Here is an 18303-nt window from a genome sequence, read left to right on the forward strand (position 1 = left end):
ACTCCTATATCACTATCGCCTAGTATGACGGGCGTGATATGTAATATCCACGTAAGTGAATAGGTCGCATTTTTATGAATGTATACCCTCTGGCATTTGGGGATCACACATATAAAAGCGTCCAAATTTTAAGTGGGATACCTAGGCTAATCGTAGCACCCAAATCACAAGAACGAAACAATAAACCATTCGAATACACACTCATTCTACAGTACTGTATATGTACGCCAACTACAAATAACAAACATACAGTGAATAGGCCTGAACTCAGGTAGCCAAAGCAAAGACGGAGACAAAACTCCATAACGAACATAACACAAATTGACCCGTAGAACCTGAAAATAAATACAACACAGAAAATCACTGCATTACAAGGACTGGGTCCGAACACATGGTCCCTAGCATCTCTCCGACAAAAGCCAGACATGGACCACCACACAGCAGAGAAAACACACAGCGTAGGAAAATCACCGCCTCGCTCACACAGGTGGACTGTTCCGAACCAACGTCCCTGACGGCCGTTCAGTCGCTGGTGCATGGACCAATCACTAGGATATATGAAGGTAAGGGTTATTCTGCCCGAAGGCAGGTCCGAACCTCCGCAGAGGTGTTCCTGAGCCGGAGTTTACGTGCGGTAGGGTGGCCAGTTCCTTTCCGCTCCTCCATTCCCGGACCCCCTACCAACAGCGCGTGGCAACCCATCCAACTCCTGACCACGCCCAATGTTGCTTAACTTCGGAGATCTCACGGGATCCGGTGTTTCAACACGGCTACGGCCGTTGGCAGGATATATGAGAGTAATAAAAATTTCTACCATGCGACCTGACAATCAGAATTGTCTTAAGAAGACTTTGCTTAATAGGGGTTCACTTGAAAGACCTTAGTTGGCTGGGGCAGACTCATTCATAGCTCACTGGACTACTATTTTGTCTTACTGATTCTCTAAAGAACCTCTAATTTCTCTGAAATTAAAAATTATTCCCGATTAGCATGTCCACTTCGATCATTGATTCACCCCTCAGTGGTTCGGATTTTTTTCTTATAATTTTCCACAATTCCGCAGATATCGCACAACATTAGTTTCTTCTTCGCACTGGTAGACCTGGATGAACATAGTCAAGTTGATACTAGGGTGGTCACGATGTTACAATTTTCCTTGGGTGGTTGCTGATTTGAAAGTTCAAATTTTCTCTTTCTTCTACTCGGTGCGCCTAGCCCGGCGCCTTTGTCCTGCGTGCCGGGGCGAGTTACCTTTCCCTGTCGAATCTCACTCTCGACACCCTCTTACATAATTGACATGCGTTCCCTGGTGTTCTGTGATCCAACCCGGTAGGTCACAGTATCGAAATATAAAGTTTGTTTGTGTCTGAAGTTAGGTATAAAGTATAAGATTACTTTCGACATGCATTTGCTACTAGTACATGCGCTATACATAAAACTAGTGGCTACAACTCGTTAAGTCACAGATGAATGCGTGTGTACCGAGATCGCTTCTCTCATATTAGTGTCTTCTTTATGATTGTATGTTCTAATCAACTGTAGCAGTAACTCAAAATCACTTGTTGACATTCTTGTAAAGTGTCTGTGAATAGGTGGCACCTATCAATTCCGACCCAGACAATCTGACATCTATCGTTTTCGATTACACTCTCCCTTTCACTAATTATGATAGAAACGACAGTGACACTCAGTCACCCACACATTGGAGTGATTTAGAATACATTTTTCTGTACTACTGCATGCTCAACACGTGTAAACAGAAAGGGATATAATGCAAGATTCTTACAACTTATAGCATATGTAGTACATGCAGTGTCGTATACAGGGTGGGTGACACGAAAAGATGGACCGTCTAAACGCGGCTTTAGGTTGTTATTTTTTATTCGAGAGCGTGACACCTAAAGTCTTTAATATGTTAACAACAATGACATGGAGTACTACGACTTACTTGGCTGTCCTTCGAAAATCCATACCTCGGCTGGGATTGCGCTCTTGAACTTGGGATCAAAAGTCAAATACTCCACCACTGATCAACCCAAGTGGTTGATGTTAAACATCGATTGAAAGTTCAAAACCTGTCGAGTACTAGCATTATATTTTAGTTGCTGGTTTCTTTAATGTAACATTACATGTGGGGTTGTCTTAGAAGAATTATTATTCAAAATACGACTGCACTAGGGTGAGAAGGCGGTAGTGTTTGTTTATCGCAGTGGGCAGAGGACAGCGGGGAGAGCAGCGGGATCGTCAGTGGACAAAGTACAGTCACCACATGCGTCTCTCATTAACGACAGGACAATATGAATATTCGGTAAGAATATTTGAATGCTACATATGCCGGTGAATGAATGAATGAATGAATGAATGAATGAATGAATGAATGAATGAATGAATGAATGAATGAATGAATCAATCAATCAATCAATCAATCAATCAATCAATCAATCAATCAATCAATCAATCAATCAATCAATCAATCAATCAATCAATCAATCAATCAATCAATCAATCAATCAATCAATCAATCAATCAATCAATCAATCAATCAATCAATCAATCAATCAATCAATCAATCAATCAATCAATCAATCAATCAATCAATCAATCAATCAATCAATCAATCAATCAATCAATCAATCAATCAATCAATCAATCAATCAATCAATCAATCAATCAATCAATCAATCAATCAATCAATCAATCAATCAATCAATCAATCAATCAATCAATCAATCAATCAATCAATCAATCAATCAATCAATCAATCAATCAATCAATCAATCAATCAATCAATCAATCAATCAATACGGTCGATGAATTCTAGAGGGTCGTCTAGGATTAAGTTATCGTTTAGCAGTTCCTACATCACCAACACTGCTGGAATTTGAAGCCAGGCAAGATTTTGTCTGTCAGGATTTCCTGTCTTCAACATCACAATCGGAATCTGTTTCATCTTCTGGCAATCTTATTGAATTCGGAATCTGGCATGTCTGAGCGAGAGTTTACCTCAAGTTCATCAAGAATTTCTGCTAGCATCTGCCGTTTAACTCTGTATGAAATTTGGACCAATTAGAAAACCCTAATCTTATACATACGTCCATTATCACCATTCAGCAACAAGTTAAGTAAATGACAGTTCTCGGATAATTGCCCAGGGTATCGTTTTCGACTCACACAGTATTCTAATAAAATGTACTACTAAAATGTTTTCATTCCTCCCCCTGAAGGGGGAGGCGGGCCTGTTAGAAGGTGACGCCGTCTGTCAGGCCACGAGATTTGTTACGGTGAAGGAGATGTGCTGAGAAGGTGAGAGGGTTGACGGCCGTGACTTATATAGTAACTGTCCCGGCATTCGCATTAGTGCAGGAGAATGGAAAACCATTCTCAGGACAGCCGACGGTGGGGATCTCCGATTTCCGAATACAGAGGCGTAGAGCCACAGTAAAGCCGCGGCCACCGCTCCTCTACTCGGTAGATCGGTCGGAGTACAGAGCTGTCGGACCAGCCGAAGCCCACTCTGCAATCGCGAGCTGTTAAGTAACGTACTCAACTTCCCCCAACCCCTAAGTCTTCATTCCCGTCCCTGAAGGGGAGGGGCGGGCCACCTTGAAGGTTACGCCTTCACCCTGACCAGGTGTACTCAACTAACGAATCTTTTATGTAGAGGCCGTACTACAGGAGTGTTAACTGTCAAATACTACAAACTCGGAAATATTAACTCTTATTTTACTTAAATTCATATCTCCAGTGCAAATGGCTGATGGTTCACCTTTCTTGTGAAAAATTAAAATCCACAGCCTGTTTCCAGTCATTCGACCGGCTCAGGAATGGAATGAATGAAGCCCCCATCTAACGACGAGAATAGGAACTGTGCCGGTTGCCGAAGCCTGTCGCACTCTTGTGGGGCAATCATTAAGAAATGACAGATGAAATGAAATTATATTGGAGAGTGTTGCTGGAATGAAGGATGACGGGGAAAACCGGAGTACCCAGAGAAAAACCTGTCCCGCCTCTGCTTTGACCAGCACAAATCTCACATGGAGTGACAGGGATATGAACCACGGAACTCAGCGGTGAGAGGCCGGCGCACTGCACCTGATCCATGGAGGCAGTCTTCTTTATTGTATGAACTCTAAATCAAGAACGATAGCAACAAGTGGTGTTGGCGTGCTGCCGTTCCGTGTGAGGCCTTGGACACTGTGCGGGCAGGAGAGTGTGGCTCATAATCAGAGTGACTGTACAGATCTGCAGTTACAGGTTCAAGGCGCAGATAAACACGCAATATGTAGAAAAGTCTTCTTACTAGAAGGATATAATGTTATTGGGCCTACGTCCCACCAACTACTTTTACGGTTTTCGGAAAAGCCGAGGTGCCGGAATTTTGTCCCGCAGGGGTTCTCTAACGTGCCCGGACATTTACGGACACGAGTTTACTAGAAAAAGGAGGAATCCGAGGTTCCCGAAAAGGAACATAATTTTTATAATTGACATGAAAATATGTTCTTAATTCCCGTGTAGGCTCACACACTGTATTCTTCCCCGGTCTCTTAGGTATATTGGGTGGCCCACCTGAGTATTTCCCCTGGAATATCTTATGAATAGTTGAATATAGCATGGTTTGGGTCACATAGCTCTCAGCTTTCATTCGGGAGATAGTGGGCTCGAACCCCACTGTTGATAGCCCTGAAGATGGTTTTCCGTGGTGTCCAACTTGCGCGCCCACTTGCTCGATGATGATGATGATGATGATGATGATAATAATAATAATAATAATAATAATAATAATAATAATAATAATAATAATAATAATAATAATAATAATAATAATAATAATAATAATAATAATAATAATAATATAATAATAATAATAATAATTTTTTTGCTAGGGGCTTTACGTCGCACCGACACAGATAGGTCTTATGGCGACGAAATAATAATCTAGTCGTTAACTAGGAATAATGACTGATATCGTAATCGTCCGGCTGTTTGGCTGTGTGGTCAGCCTCCGGGCCTTTGGTTCAGAGAGAGGGTCGAGGGTTTAATTCCCGGCCGGATCGAGGTTTTTACCGTATATGGTTAATTCCTCTGGTTTGGAGATTAGGCCTTTTCCTTCGTCTTAATACACTTCTCTTCATCTACGTACAACATACCACACTACCAACTACCACATTAACACTTAGTAGAGAATACATCCCTCAACGTGGAGATAGCATTAGAAAGGGCATCTGACCGTAAAGCTGGGCCAAATCCACATCCATTTTCTGACTCCAATAAATTAGGAAATAATCCAGGAAGAAGAAAACTGTTATCGTAATGATCTAGCTCCTTGGAGGAATGGCCAGCGAACTGGCAATCGGTTCAGAGGACCCCATGTTCGATCCTCGGCCAGGCTGGGGATTTTAGCCGCGTCTGCTTAATTGCTCTAACTTGGGGACTGGGTATTGCGTTCGTCTTGAGGCACATCATCATTTACGTACAACACATTACACTACAATCACAGGAAACGCCACAGTGAATGAATCCCCCACACTGGATTTGTGTCAGGAAAGACATCGGCCGAACATATAGTACCGATCGCAAGTAGTTTTAAAAAGGCCAGGGAAAAGGAAAAGGTTGATTTGTATCGTAACTGTCAGAGGTAAACTGGAGCAATGTTCTTACCACGTTCGAGTGCATGAAGACAATATTTTACCTGAAAGGAACACTTGTGACTTAAATTATGACAGGGACATTATTTCTTAGCGAAGGCTTATATATAGCTTTAGCTCCCACTCCTCATATAATGGAGCAGATAATTTGTTATAGTGGAGAAAAGTGATGTCATAATATATCGCTAGAAGGCTTCACAAGACCAAGGCTGTCCCCATTGTGAAAAGTTCAGAATATTGTACGCTAATGCGAGAGAAAGCCACCTTCACATTTGACATTTCTATCAAGCGAATAAACCTTGAAGACATACAATTTTTTTATTATTAATCTGTTAATTTTCATGGAAAAATTAAGGATATTTTTAGTGTGTTTCACTCCACAAATGGGTTCTGTACATGACAAAAATACCTTCACGTAAACTACTCAATGATGAAAACATCCTAGGGATTTGAGCTACGTAAATAAAATATAAAAAAAGTATGAGAATATATTCTTTATTTAAGCTTAAAATTTACAATACTTTTCTTAATCATCGTTACCCGGTCGATTAGATTAGCAGTTTGTTTTTCTACCACTACGAGCGCTAATGTGAGTCAATGTGGAGTTTCCGTTAAGCCTTTGTAACTACATTCGGTGTGGACATTAAAAAAAATGAAACCCACCTGAGGGTACCGAACCAAGGAATACCTTACAGAAAGAATGATATAAATACGCTAGTTTGGCTAGGATTTGAATTTAAAGGAAAACGAGTAGAGAAAAGAGCGATTTTAGGCTGTTTTTCCGGAATTGCATTTAGGCCAGAAGTGATGTTCTAAATTTGTTTTTTAGTTTGATAGAGCCATCCAGGACTCACATTTTGAAGCCTTTTCGGTCCCTTTAGCCCTTCAACTTTCGGCACAATTGAGGAAATCGCTTAATTTTACGATCTTCGTAGTATGGGGACCCCTGAATGGCTAAGAAATCATCATACAGTGATTACCCGATATCGATACAAAGATAATTCTTTCCTCTTCTTCTTTTACTTCTTCTTTTTCTACTGCTTTTCCCACACCTGTGGGATCGCGAGTGCGAACTGTCTCTCACATATGGATTTGGCTCTGTTTTACGGCCGGATGCCCTTCCTGTCACCAACCCTGTATGGAGGGATGTAATCACTACTGCGTGTTCCTGTGGTGGTTGGTAAAGTAGTGTATGAATATGAAGAGGAAAGTGTTGGGAAAAACATAAACACCGAGTCCCCGGGCCAGAAGTATTAATCAGAGGCGATTAAAATCCCCGTCCCGGACGGGAATCGAACCAGGCACCCTCTGAATCGAAGGCCTCAACGCTCAGCCAATGAGTTGGATAACGATAATCATCTCTGTAAGGATATGATATTCCAGCCACGGAATTAATTCCACTAATTCAGTGTAAAATTCCTCTGTTTAACGATACTCTCATTAACGATGAATCTCTAGGTCTGGGACGGCGAACGTATGACACGCGTGCCACTAGGCGACACGCGAACAGGATTTCTGTGGCACGCCGCTAAACATACTAACACGTTTTAATGTTTTTAACATGAAATAAATAGATAGAAAATATAGCAACGTAGCATATTTTAACATTACGCTTAAATAAATGTCACATTTCATTCTATGGCCATATATTTTACACATTTTATTAGTTTCAAGCAAAAGTATATCTTAATCTTAAAATTTACCTGTTTTTAAAATTTAATTTCAGTGATGTTTGCAAAATAATATGATGAAACACTCAGTCGAATGCAATTATGTGTAGTGCAATCTAACACCTAAATGAAGTCAAATGAGGGTAGTTTCATGATGATTTTAAAGGAAAATAACCGATGTCACACCAGACAGTAATGAATAGAGCCCGGATTTTTATGCATTAATAACGTTAGAATGAAGCGAGTAGCAAGTATAGTCTACCTTCGCAACGAGTGTGCTATGGGGCTTGCATAAATATTAGGGGTATGGCTGATCAGAACCCCTGTAATTTATGTTACTCTTGCTACATTCCTGAAGAGCGGGTGGCCGACACTACCTACTAACCAAATTAGTTTTGCAATCTAACCTGTTACTGCATGAAAATCCGGGCTTTAGTAACAAATAACATTAACCGACACTCTGGTCGGAAAAGTTTTACCATCCCTGCTCTAGGTAGTGCGCATATCAGAAGGATTTAAACAGCTACTTAAAACTAAAACAGTTCCGTTCTTATCTCATTTACACACATTGTTCTTCATTCCCAGTGCTGTTGTAAATGTAGCAGTTAATCTCGACGTAATTGGGTTCTGTGTGTTTCTCTGTGAAGAGAAATTTGGAAAAGACTGTAACTTCAGATTTCTTTAACTACGGTCGTTTACGGTACTGGAGTGCTGCATAGTTATGTGTGAGGATTGAAAATTACGTGGTCAATATGAATGCACCCTGCTGATCATAGGGAAGGTACTGCAAATTCGTATATATTTGTATGTTTCTGATGTCACAAACCTCATATTAGTGGGAATTAAGTAATATGATGTTCTTGGTGATCATGATAAAATTATCGCTCCTTATTGGCTTACATGACTTGGACAATGAAACTAACAAAACTAAATAGAACCGGATGCAAGAAAAATGCTTAGCTACGTCATTTGCTATTCCATTGTTTCGATGTGAGTGAGAATTTCTTGTTTCATGAGACTTTTAATAAAATCAAATGCCGGGCTGAGTGGCTCAGACGGTTATGGCGCTGGCCTTCTAACCCCAACTTGGCAGGTTCGATCCTGGCTCAGTCCGGTGGTATTTAAAGGTGCTCAAATACGACAGCCCCGTGTCGGTAGATTTACTGGCACGTAAAAGAACTCCTGCGGGACTAAATTCCGGCACCTAGGCGTCTCCAAAGACCTTAAAAAGTAGTTAGTGGGACGTAAAACAAATATTATTATTATTATTATTATTATTATTATTATTATTATTATTATTATTATTATTATAAATTCAAATACAGTATGATGTTCTATAGTCTGATATGTCTTTAATGCATCCCACTGCGCTTGTACCTGTCTGCTACTTGAAAATGTCTGCATCTATGTATAGTCTTCTTTTCCTACCGCTTTTCCCACACCTGTGGGGTCGCGAGTGCGAACTGCGTCACACATATGTATATGTATATGTATATATATGTATGTATGTATGTATGTATGTGGATTTGGCCCTGCTTTACGGTCGGATGCCCTTCCTGACGCCAACCCTATATGGAGGGATTTAATCATCACTGCGTGTTTCTGCGGTGGTTGGTAGTGTAGTGTGTTGTGTGAATATGAAGAGGATAGTGTTAGGACGGACACAAACACCCAGTCCTCGAGTAAGAGAGTTAATCAGAAGCGACGATTAAAATCCCCGACCCGGCCGGGAATCAAACTCGGGACCCTCTGAACCGAGGTCAGTACGCTGACCATTTAGCCAACGAGTCGGACTCTAAATCTATGTACAGTAAATGAACTTACTAGTCTGTCTTACACTTCAAATTTCTGTCTCATACCTCGTTTTCTTAAAAAAAAAATCGGTTTAGGTATAAAGTGAAAAGCATTTTTTTCTGTTTGTCTGCTGGTTTGTCTGTCTGTCTGTTTGTTTGTTTGTTTGTTTGTTTGTTTCGATATCAGAGGGAAATGGATAAACAGAATTCCTCGAAATTCGATATTTTCGTTCAGGGTTGTCCACTAGGTTGCGTATTATGTTATAAGTATACAGTGATATATCCATATTAAGGGGGTCTAGACTTGAAGAATTCTCCGTTAACGTTAGCTGTATCGAAGGTCTGTACACAATGATATGTCTTTAAAATATAATTTACGACCTTTTCGGCTCCATGCGTTTTTACTCTTCAAGGAATAACAACGGACATATTCGCGATTGTTGCAGCTTTTCATAAGCTTTCAATATCTCGGTAAATACTAGTTCTATATTGTACGTTACAAAACAGAAAATCGAATTTCTATTTTTAAATATTTGATACATTTTTACTGTAGGAGCTGTGATATTGTTATCCATCAAGGGGCATCGCTGACACGGAAATATTGTTCAGTATTAATGGTAACATACTGACTGGCGATTGAGGTCTCTTCTGAGTCCATTATTCTTCTAGATATCCTCCTCTATTCACCTCATATGATCCCACGGGCGAAGCTGGTTCATAATGGAGTCCCAACTTAGAAGTAGGATAGGTCTCTCCTGAGTCCATTATTATTCTCCTTAATATCTTCCTCGATTCACCTCATTTGACCGGACCGGCGAAGCTGGTTCATAATGGAGTTCCGACCTCAATGTGGGATAGGTCCCTCCTGACTCCATTATTCTCTTAGATATCCTTCCCTCCTCGATTCATCTCATATGACCTAACCACCGAATCTGGTTAAATATACCGCCTCATTGGTCGAGTTCATTCCCATCTTAGCCTTTGTCCCTTTACGGCGATGATATAACATTTCGCTAGGGTTGATAATCGTGTGCAAAATGTGCTCACTGAACATTAGTACGATACAGTTCGCCTGCAGAGGAATAGCACCCTTATAACCATGTGCTCGTTAGTTGGGCTGCAGAAAACTATATTGGAAGGGGCTGCTGAATCATACTGTGTATAGATGAGCGGGCTCAACTATTTTCTGAAATGCTCACCGAAAACAGTTAGAAGCAGCGATAAATTTACTTACCCCCTGAGAAGACCACGGGTACCGCTAGTGGTCAGGGGTGGCTTTTCAGGTGAAGTAGATGAAGAGCCATTTCACCATTTATATTTACCAAAATGAATTTCTTAAAATGTATTTTTCTTATGACATTTGTTGGTTTTGCGTAAATAAAATGCCTTTTGTACAGCGCTCGGAGCACGAAGAACTCGCATCACTTGATGAGAACCAGGATTATTCACGAAAGCGCCGGCTGTCGGCCACGGAACGGCGCATGAGATTTAGTGAAGACGAGAGATCCGCAGCTGGCTCTACCTCCCAAGTGCTCCCTCGTACCGCTTGACCTTGACCTTGACCTTGACCATTGCCATGACAACCGTGACGTCGCCCGCGTACTTTAATAATAATAATAATAATAATAATAATAATAATAATAATAATAATAATAATAATAATAATAATAATAATAATAATAATAATAATAATAATAATAATATTTGCTTTACGTCCCACTAACTACTTTTGCGGTCTTCGGAGGCGCCGAGGTGCCGGAATTTAGTCCCGCAGAAGTTCTTTTACCTGCCAGTAAATTTACCAACTCGAGGCTGTCGTATTTGAGCACCTTCAAATACCACCGGGCTGAGCCAGCATCGAATCTGCCAAGTTGGAGTTAGAAGGACAGCGCCTTAACCGTCTGAGCCACTCAGCCCGGCAGCCGCGTACTTTCCTCATAGCGGAAGGTGCAAGTGAAGTTGCCGGAAGATCGGAATGTTTCGTCTTCCCTGCGCCATCTTGTGTGAAGCACGAGTATTTACGCATCGCGGTTCAGTCGTAGTGTTGTGCTGTTTTATTTAAACATGTATCCTGTTTATGACGCAGTGTGTATTTTATTAGAAACACCATTTTCACTTTGGAGAAACGAATATCACAATGAAGTTCTACGTTTTGGTCTCCCTACTAAATCACTGCAAATTTGTGCTACAAAAGAAGTGAAACATTCCGGTAAATCTTACAATCTTAGTTTTAAACGATCGTGGTTTAGGGAATTTCCATGGTTGTGCTCCTCTCCAGCTCTACATAAATTGTTTTGTTGGCTCTGCTTGCTTTTTAGCAATAAAAATAACGTTTGGGATAAAGAAGGATTTTCAGCCCTTTTGAACATAACACGTTCTGTACATAAGCACAAGACGTTGTTCCTAAATCTTTCGCTTGAAACCGAACGGGTAATAGTTGTTCACCATATTTCAAAGCCACGAGCCACCACTGCTAGTGGTACGCGTACCACGCTTTCAATACCACTGGTCCAGAGAACTGATTATTGCTTTCGTGGTAGTCTCATTGGTCCTGAGTCAGTTCTCCCTCCCCCTTTTCTCTGCACTGAATACTGCACTTGTCGGCCATAAGACCTATCTGTGTCGGTGCGACGTAAAGCCACACTTGTCGACTCCAAATTCCATGCAGATTTCTCTCGAAAACGAGTCGTTAGATCAGGCCTTTCCAACTCGAGCACCAGCGCTGCATTCAGCAGCATCGTTCCCCTCTTTCCCCACTTACCCCCGCAGTGGTCGGTGCATGTGTGCGTAAGATGATGATGCTTGTTGTTTAAAGGGACCTAACATCTAGGTCATCGGTCCTTGTGCGTGTGCGTAAGGGACAGTACTTTCATTCTTATTCTCTCTCTGTGTGTGTCATTCTCAGTAGAATCCATTCGATAGAACAGATAGCGGAGCAGTTGGTTTCTCCTTCGTTAAAAATGTTGTTTAGTCCTTCATGGGTGGATTCATATTTTGTTGTCAATATCGTAGGGAAAGCTCAGTGTTTAACTTGCCATGTCATTGTAAAGGTGTAGTCTTCAACCATTTGACGACACTACCACAATAAACATGCTTCAACCTACGATGACATTGTTGGCGCAACAAGATCCGAACGAATTGCCAAGTTATTCAGAGGTAAGTAAAAACTTGTTAATTAGGAGTTGCTTTACATGTAATTTACGGGATTTTTTTGAGGTTTGTATTATTAACAACTGTTTAGAATTAGCTTTAGATGTTCTGCTTTACATGTAATTTACGGGATTTTTTTGAGGTTTGTATTATTAACAACTGTTTAGAATTAGCTTTAGATATTCTGCTAAGGAAACGCAGAGATAATTATTTTATCTCCCTGTCCCACAGATACTTGAAACCAAAGTTCGAGCAAGTTATATTGTAGCTCTGAAAATTGCAAAAAATGAGTGACCCTTTACTGACGGCGAATTTGTAAAATAATGTTTAATAGAGTGCTCGGAAGTATTGTGTCCACGTGCTGTAACCCACATTTTTAGGCGATAACCATTTCTCATCGTGTACAGGAACTTGGTGCCGACCTGAAAGAGCAATTGCGGAACAAATACGGCATTTTCGAGAAGTACTCGATTGCTATCGAAGAGACTACTGACAAAATTGCAGCTATCTGTTTCGTTAGGGGAGTCGAAAAAGACTTCACCATAACTGAGGAACTACTGGACATCGTTCCCCTCAAACATACTACCACCGGCGCAGATATATTTGCAGCTCTTGAAGACGCGATGAACGATATGGGCTTATCTCTCGAAAATCTGTGTAGTGTCGCTACTGACGGAGCACCAACAATGTCGTCGGATGGGCAAGGTTTCGCAGGCCACATCAAAAGGAAGGTGCGCGATGCTGGGTTATCTCCAATATTATCAGTACATTGTGTTTTACCTCAAGAACAATTATATGCAAAAAATATTCGCAACTTTAAATCTGTTATGGACACTGTCAAAATGTGTAAACTTCTGCAGAAAGCAAGGTTTGAACCATCGGCATTTCAAGGAATTTTTATAAGATCTCAAGGAAGAATGTAGCGACATTACCTTTTATTGTATTGTGCGCCGGTTAAGCTGCGCGAAAGTGCAAGCAAACTTCTTTGCAATTTTTTTTTTGCTAGTCCTTTACGTCGCATCAACACAGATAGGTCTTATGGCGACGATGGGACAGGAAATGGCTAGAAGTGGGAAGGAAGCGGCCGTGGCCTTAATTAAGGTACAGCCCCAGCATTTGCTTGGTGTGAAAATGGGAAACCACGGAAAACCATTTTCAGGGCTGCCGACAGTGGGGTTTGAACCTACTATCTCCCGAATACTGGATACTGGCCGCACTTAAGCGACTGCAGCTATCGAGCTCGGTTTGCAATAATTAAAGAAATTCCTCTCTTCATAGAGATGAAAGGTTCTCCACAACCAACTTAGCGGGGAAAAGAATGGGTAGCTGACCTTACTTTCTTGGCAGACATAACGTCTTATTTGAATGGTTTAAATATTTCATTGCAAGGGAAGCACATTGATTAGCACCATGTGTGATAAAATTAAGGCTTTCAAAGTGCAGAGTTTGTATTGAAAAGTCAGCTTGAAGCCGGAAATTTGAATTTTTACTTCATTAAAATAATTATATTTGTCTACTTACGAACATCTTGGAGACTATCGGACGTCGTTACAGACTTTCCACGATGAATTCAATGCCCGATTCAAAGAAATGAATGATATTGCACTTCAACTTGAAATATGTATGACACCATTTTCAGCGCGTCCTGAAAAATCACCATCATATTTCCAAACAGAGCTGATAAAACTACAGTGCAACGCAATCCTAAAGGACAGGTACTACTACTACTACAGCGGTGATTTAATTTCCTTTTGCAAAAGTGTTCATCCACAACAATTTCGCAGACTTCATGCACTTGCCTTAAAATTTACGTCAATGTTCGGTACAACTTATGCACGAGAACAGATGATTTCAGTTCTGAATTTAAATACATGTAGAACTAGGACTTCTCTGTATGATGTTTTCTTAGATGCTGTACTTAGAATTTCTACTTCCAAATCGATTGTTCTCAATTTTGGTAAATTAGTTGCCGCAAAACGATGTCAACAATCGACTTAAACGCTAAATGTACATTAAGGTAAACGCAATGTATGTACAGAGCAAATTGCTTGTTTATGTGTTGACAGAATTCTAAGCTGCGCGCTGACTTGACGACCTGTGGTTCTGCTTCTGCCAATTCCCCTCGTTCCCCCACCACCTAAACGGTGCTACAGCACAGCACCAGGGCTGCTCTGCTGCCGGGGCTGTGGGAGCACCTCATTTGGAATCGCTTGACCTAAACGGTGCTACAGCACAGCGCTGGGGCTGCTCTGCTGCCGGGGCGGTGGGAGCACCTCAGTTGGAATCGCTTGGCCTAAACGGTGCTACAGCACAGCACCAGGGCTGCTCTGCTGCCGGGGCCGTGGGAGCACCTCATTTGGAATCGCTTGACCTAAACAGTGCTACAGCACAGCGCAGGGGCTGCTCTGCTGCCGGGGCGGTGGGAGCACCTCAGGTGGAATCGCTTGGCCTAAACGGTGCTACAGCACAGCGCTGGGGCTGCTCTGCTGCCGGGGCGGTGGGAGCACCTCAGTTGGAATCGTTTGCGTTAGATGCAAATAACTTAATCGTTATCAGTTTGAATTTAATTTATTGTCCGACTCGTTGGCTGAATGGTCAGCGTTCTGGCCTTCGGTTCAGAGGGTCCTAGGTTCGATTCCCGGCCGGGTCGGGGATTTTAACCATTGGTAATTCCAGTGGTCCGGGGGCTGGGTGTTTGCGCTGTCCCCAACATCCCTGCAACTCACACACCACACATAACACTATCCTCCACCACAATAACACGCATTTACCTAGACATGGCAGATGCCGCCCACCCTCCTCGGAGGGTCTGCCTTACAAGGGCTGCACTCGGCTAGAAATAGCCACACGAATTTTTTTTAATTTATTGAAAGACCTATTTATGAGCATTTGATTTTTCTAAAGGGAAGTTTTGACACCATTTTTATTACATAAATCTCCTTCAGAGAATTCTCGAAGAAGCTTATGGTGAAGCAGCATTGAAAAACCCAGGTTTATACCTGGTGTAAACGTTTCAGTGCAGGCTACGATAGCATCAAAGACAACTCGCGGTGTGGGCGGCCACCAGCTGCGGCAAATGTAGCAAACATAGAGCGTGTGCGCGTTGTTGCGAGGGGAGACCGAAGCAGTAGCCGCTATTGGGAATTAAAAGTGCGGGAGCGAAAAAATGTATATATGTACAGACAACAAACAATACCCGGGTTCGAATGATATAGCGGACGGGTGTGGGTATGGGGGTGTTATGTATATCAAACCTAAAGAAACAAGGTACAAAATAGTAAGTTTTTTTATGCTCTTTGAGCGAATTCCTACAGAGAGGTAAAGGGTGACAGTTTACCAACTTAAGTGCGATAATAATAGTTTTTTTAAATTGATTCAATACCACACAATAAAACTTTCACCAAACGAACAATATTACGCATCTAATACAATTAAATAGAAGTACGGAGTGATTATAAAATCATTTAATTTTCCGTGGTTTCCCATTTTCACACCAGGCAAATGCTGGGGCTCTACCATAATTAGGGCGACGGACGCTTCCTTCCCTGTTCTAGCCCTTTCCTGTCCCATCCTCACCATAAGACCCATCTGTGTCGGTGCGACGTAAAGCCAATAGCAAAAATAAATCATTTAGTACTTGACTACATGCTAAGAAACTAACAGGCACTAAAGCGACTGCCAGACTGACGAATGCGCGTGGCAAGCGGGTGACTCATACCTGTGTACATGGCCGTGGCAAAAATAAAAGAATGAATGAAAATCCACAGCCTGTTTCCAGTCATCCGACCGGGTCAGCATTGGAATGAATGAAGCCTCAATCTGGTGGCGAGGATAGGAATTGTGCCGGCTGCCGAAGCCTGTCGCACTCCACCGGAGCAATGATTAATGACTGACAGACGAAATGAAATTGTATTGGAGTGTATTGCTGGAATGAAATATGGCAGGGAAAACCGGAGTACCCGGGAAAAACCTGTTCCGCCTCCGCTTTGTCCAGCACCAATCTCACATGGAGTGACAGGGATTTGAACCACGAAACTCAGCGGTGAGAGGACGGCGCGCTGCCACCTGAGCCGTGGTGGCTTAAAATGAAAGAATCAAATAAAATAAAAAATAAATATATATACCCCTGTTACCCTTCCTCGCAGCACGTGCAAAGTCTCGACTACTGGCTGTGGCGCTATACAAATCCGTTAGCCGGGACGAACGACATTGTGTGCGTATTTCCGCTAATAATACCAAAAGGAAAGGATTAGTTGATAAGACAACAGGGCTTGTACAAATTGCTTTTTAAATTCCAATAATTCCTAGTTTCATTCGGGTAAAATATGAATATACCGAGCTCAATAGCTGCAGTCGCTTAAGTGCGGCCAGTAGCCAGTATTCGAGAGATAGTAGGTTCGAACCCCACTGTCGGCAGCCCTGAGGATTGTTTTCCGTGGTTTCCCATTTTCACATCATGCAAATGCTGGGGATATACCTTAATTAAGGCCACGGCCGCTTCCTTCCCATTCCTAGGCCTTTCCTATCCCATCGTCGCAATAAGAACTACCTGTGTCGGTGCGACGTAAAACAACTAGCAACAAAATAAAAATAAAAATGTAATATTTTTTCAAAAAGTTGCCGGGGCTGATCCCCCCCCCCTCAAAAAAACCACCTCCACAACGCCGCTCCTACTCCCTAATAGCCGCTACTGGATCGAAGAAAGAGTGTTGTGGAGAAAGCAGCAGAGGTTGGACTTTCAGTTGGAAGTGTTCACACAATTCTCACAAATATTTGAACATGCATTACATTGGTCCCATGAATGTTGTCTCCTGAGAACAAAGAATGAAGAACGGTTATTTCTGGGGACTTGATCAGTATGGTCTGTTTCAGTGAGAAACAACTTCACTAGTATGCCTGTCGGGCTCCATGGCTAAATGGTTGGCGTTCTGGACTTTGGTCACAGGGATCTCGGGTTCGATTCCTGGCACGGTCGGGAATTTAAACCATAATTGGTTATTTATCCTGGCACGGGGACTGTGTGTATGTGTCTTCTTCATAATCATTTCATCCTCATCACGACGTGCAGGTTGCCTACGGGAGTCAAATGCAAAGACCTGCACCTGGCGAGCCGAAGTCCTCCGACACCTCCCGGCACTAAAAGCCATACGCCATTTCATTTCACTAGTATGCCTCAATATAGCGGCACCATTCGATTTTACACTTTACTTGTTACGACATACACTTCGGCGGTGGTCTCTTAATAAAAAATGCCTGTGTTTTATGCTTTCGGAAGTTTGTGCGTCATATTTTAAATGATCATTGTGTGCATCTGCTGTATTCGTCCATTAAGAAATGTTTGTTGTGATGTTTTCTGGACAGCCAGCTCAGCTATGGCATGGCTCAGGGTCGCTGATGTACTGCACTCGCTTCAGGAAAATGCATCATTTTTGAATCTTGCGATTTCGATATTAATCTTCGACATGCACCAATTGCCAAGAAAACAAGAATAATGTTATATATTTACATCTCCAGAGACAACTAAATTCGACATTAAATAGCCGTGTTTGTCGTCCTAGTGGACTTATTTACGCATCTGTCTACAGAGTGGAGAATTCGGGTTCAGATACCAAAGGGATTTCTAGCTCCTTTGTGTTAGAATCGTGATCATTTTAAGAGAATATAGCCACCAAGAGCACTATGAAGTTTGTCCGGCTCCTTGGCTGAATGGCAAGTGTAGTGTCTTTGGGTTCAGAGGGCCCCTGGTTCGATTCCCGGTCAGGCCGGGGATTTTAACAGTCTCGTAGGCTGGGTGTTTGTGTTCGTCTTAATACATACATCTTAATTCATGTAGAACTACTAAGCACCATAGAAACACGAGAACCGAGTGACTTGGCCGTGCGGTTGGTGTCACGCAGTTGTGAGCTTGTATTCGGCAGGTAGTGGGTTCGAATCCCACCGTCGGCAGCCCTGAAGATGGTTGTCTGAGGTTTCCCATTTTTACACCGGGAAATTGTTAGAACTACACCTTAATTAATGCTACGGCCGCTACCTTCCCGATCTTAG

The sequence above is a fragment of the Anabrus simplex genome, chromosome 1, assembly GCF_040414725.1.
Source record: "Anabrus simplex isolate iqAnaSimp1 chromosome 1, ASM4041472v1, whole genome shotgun sequence".
In the NCBI taxonomy this organism is placed as follows: domain Eukaryota; kingdom Metazoa; phylum Arthropoda; class Insecta; order Orthoptera; family Tettigoniidae; genus Anabrus; species Anabrus simplex.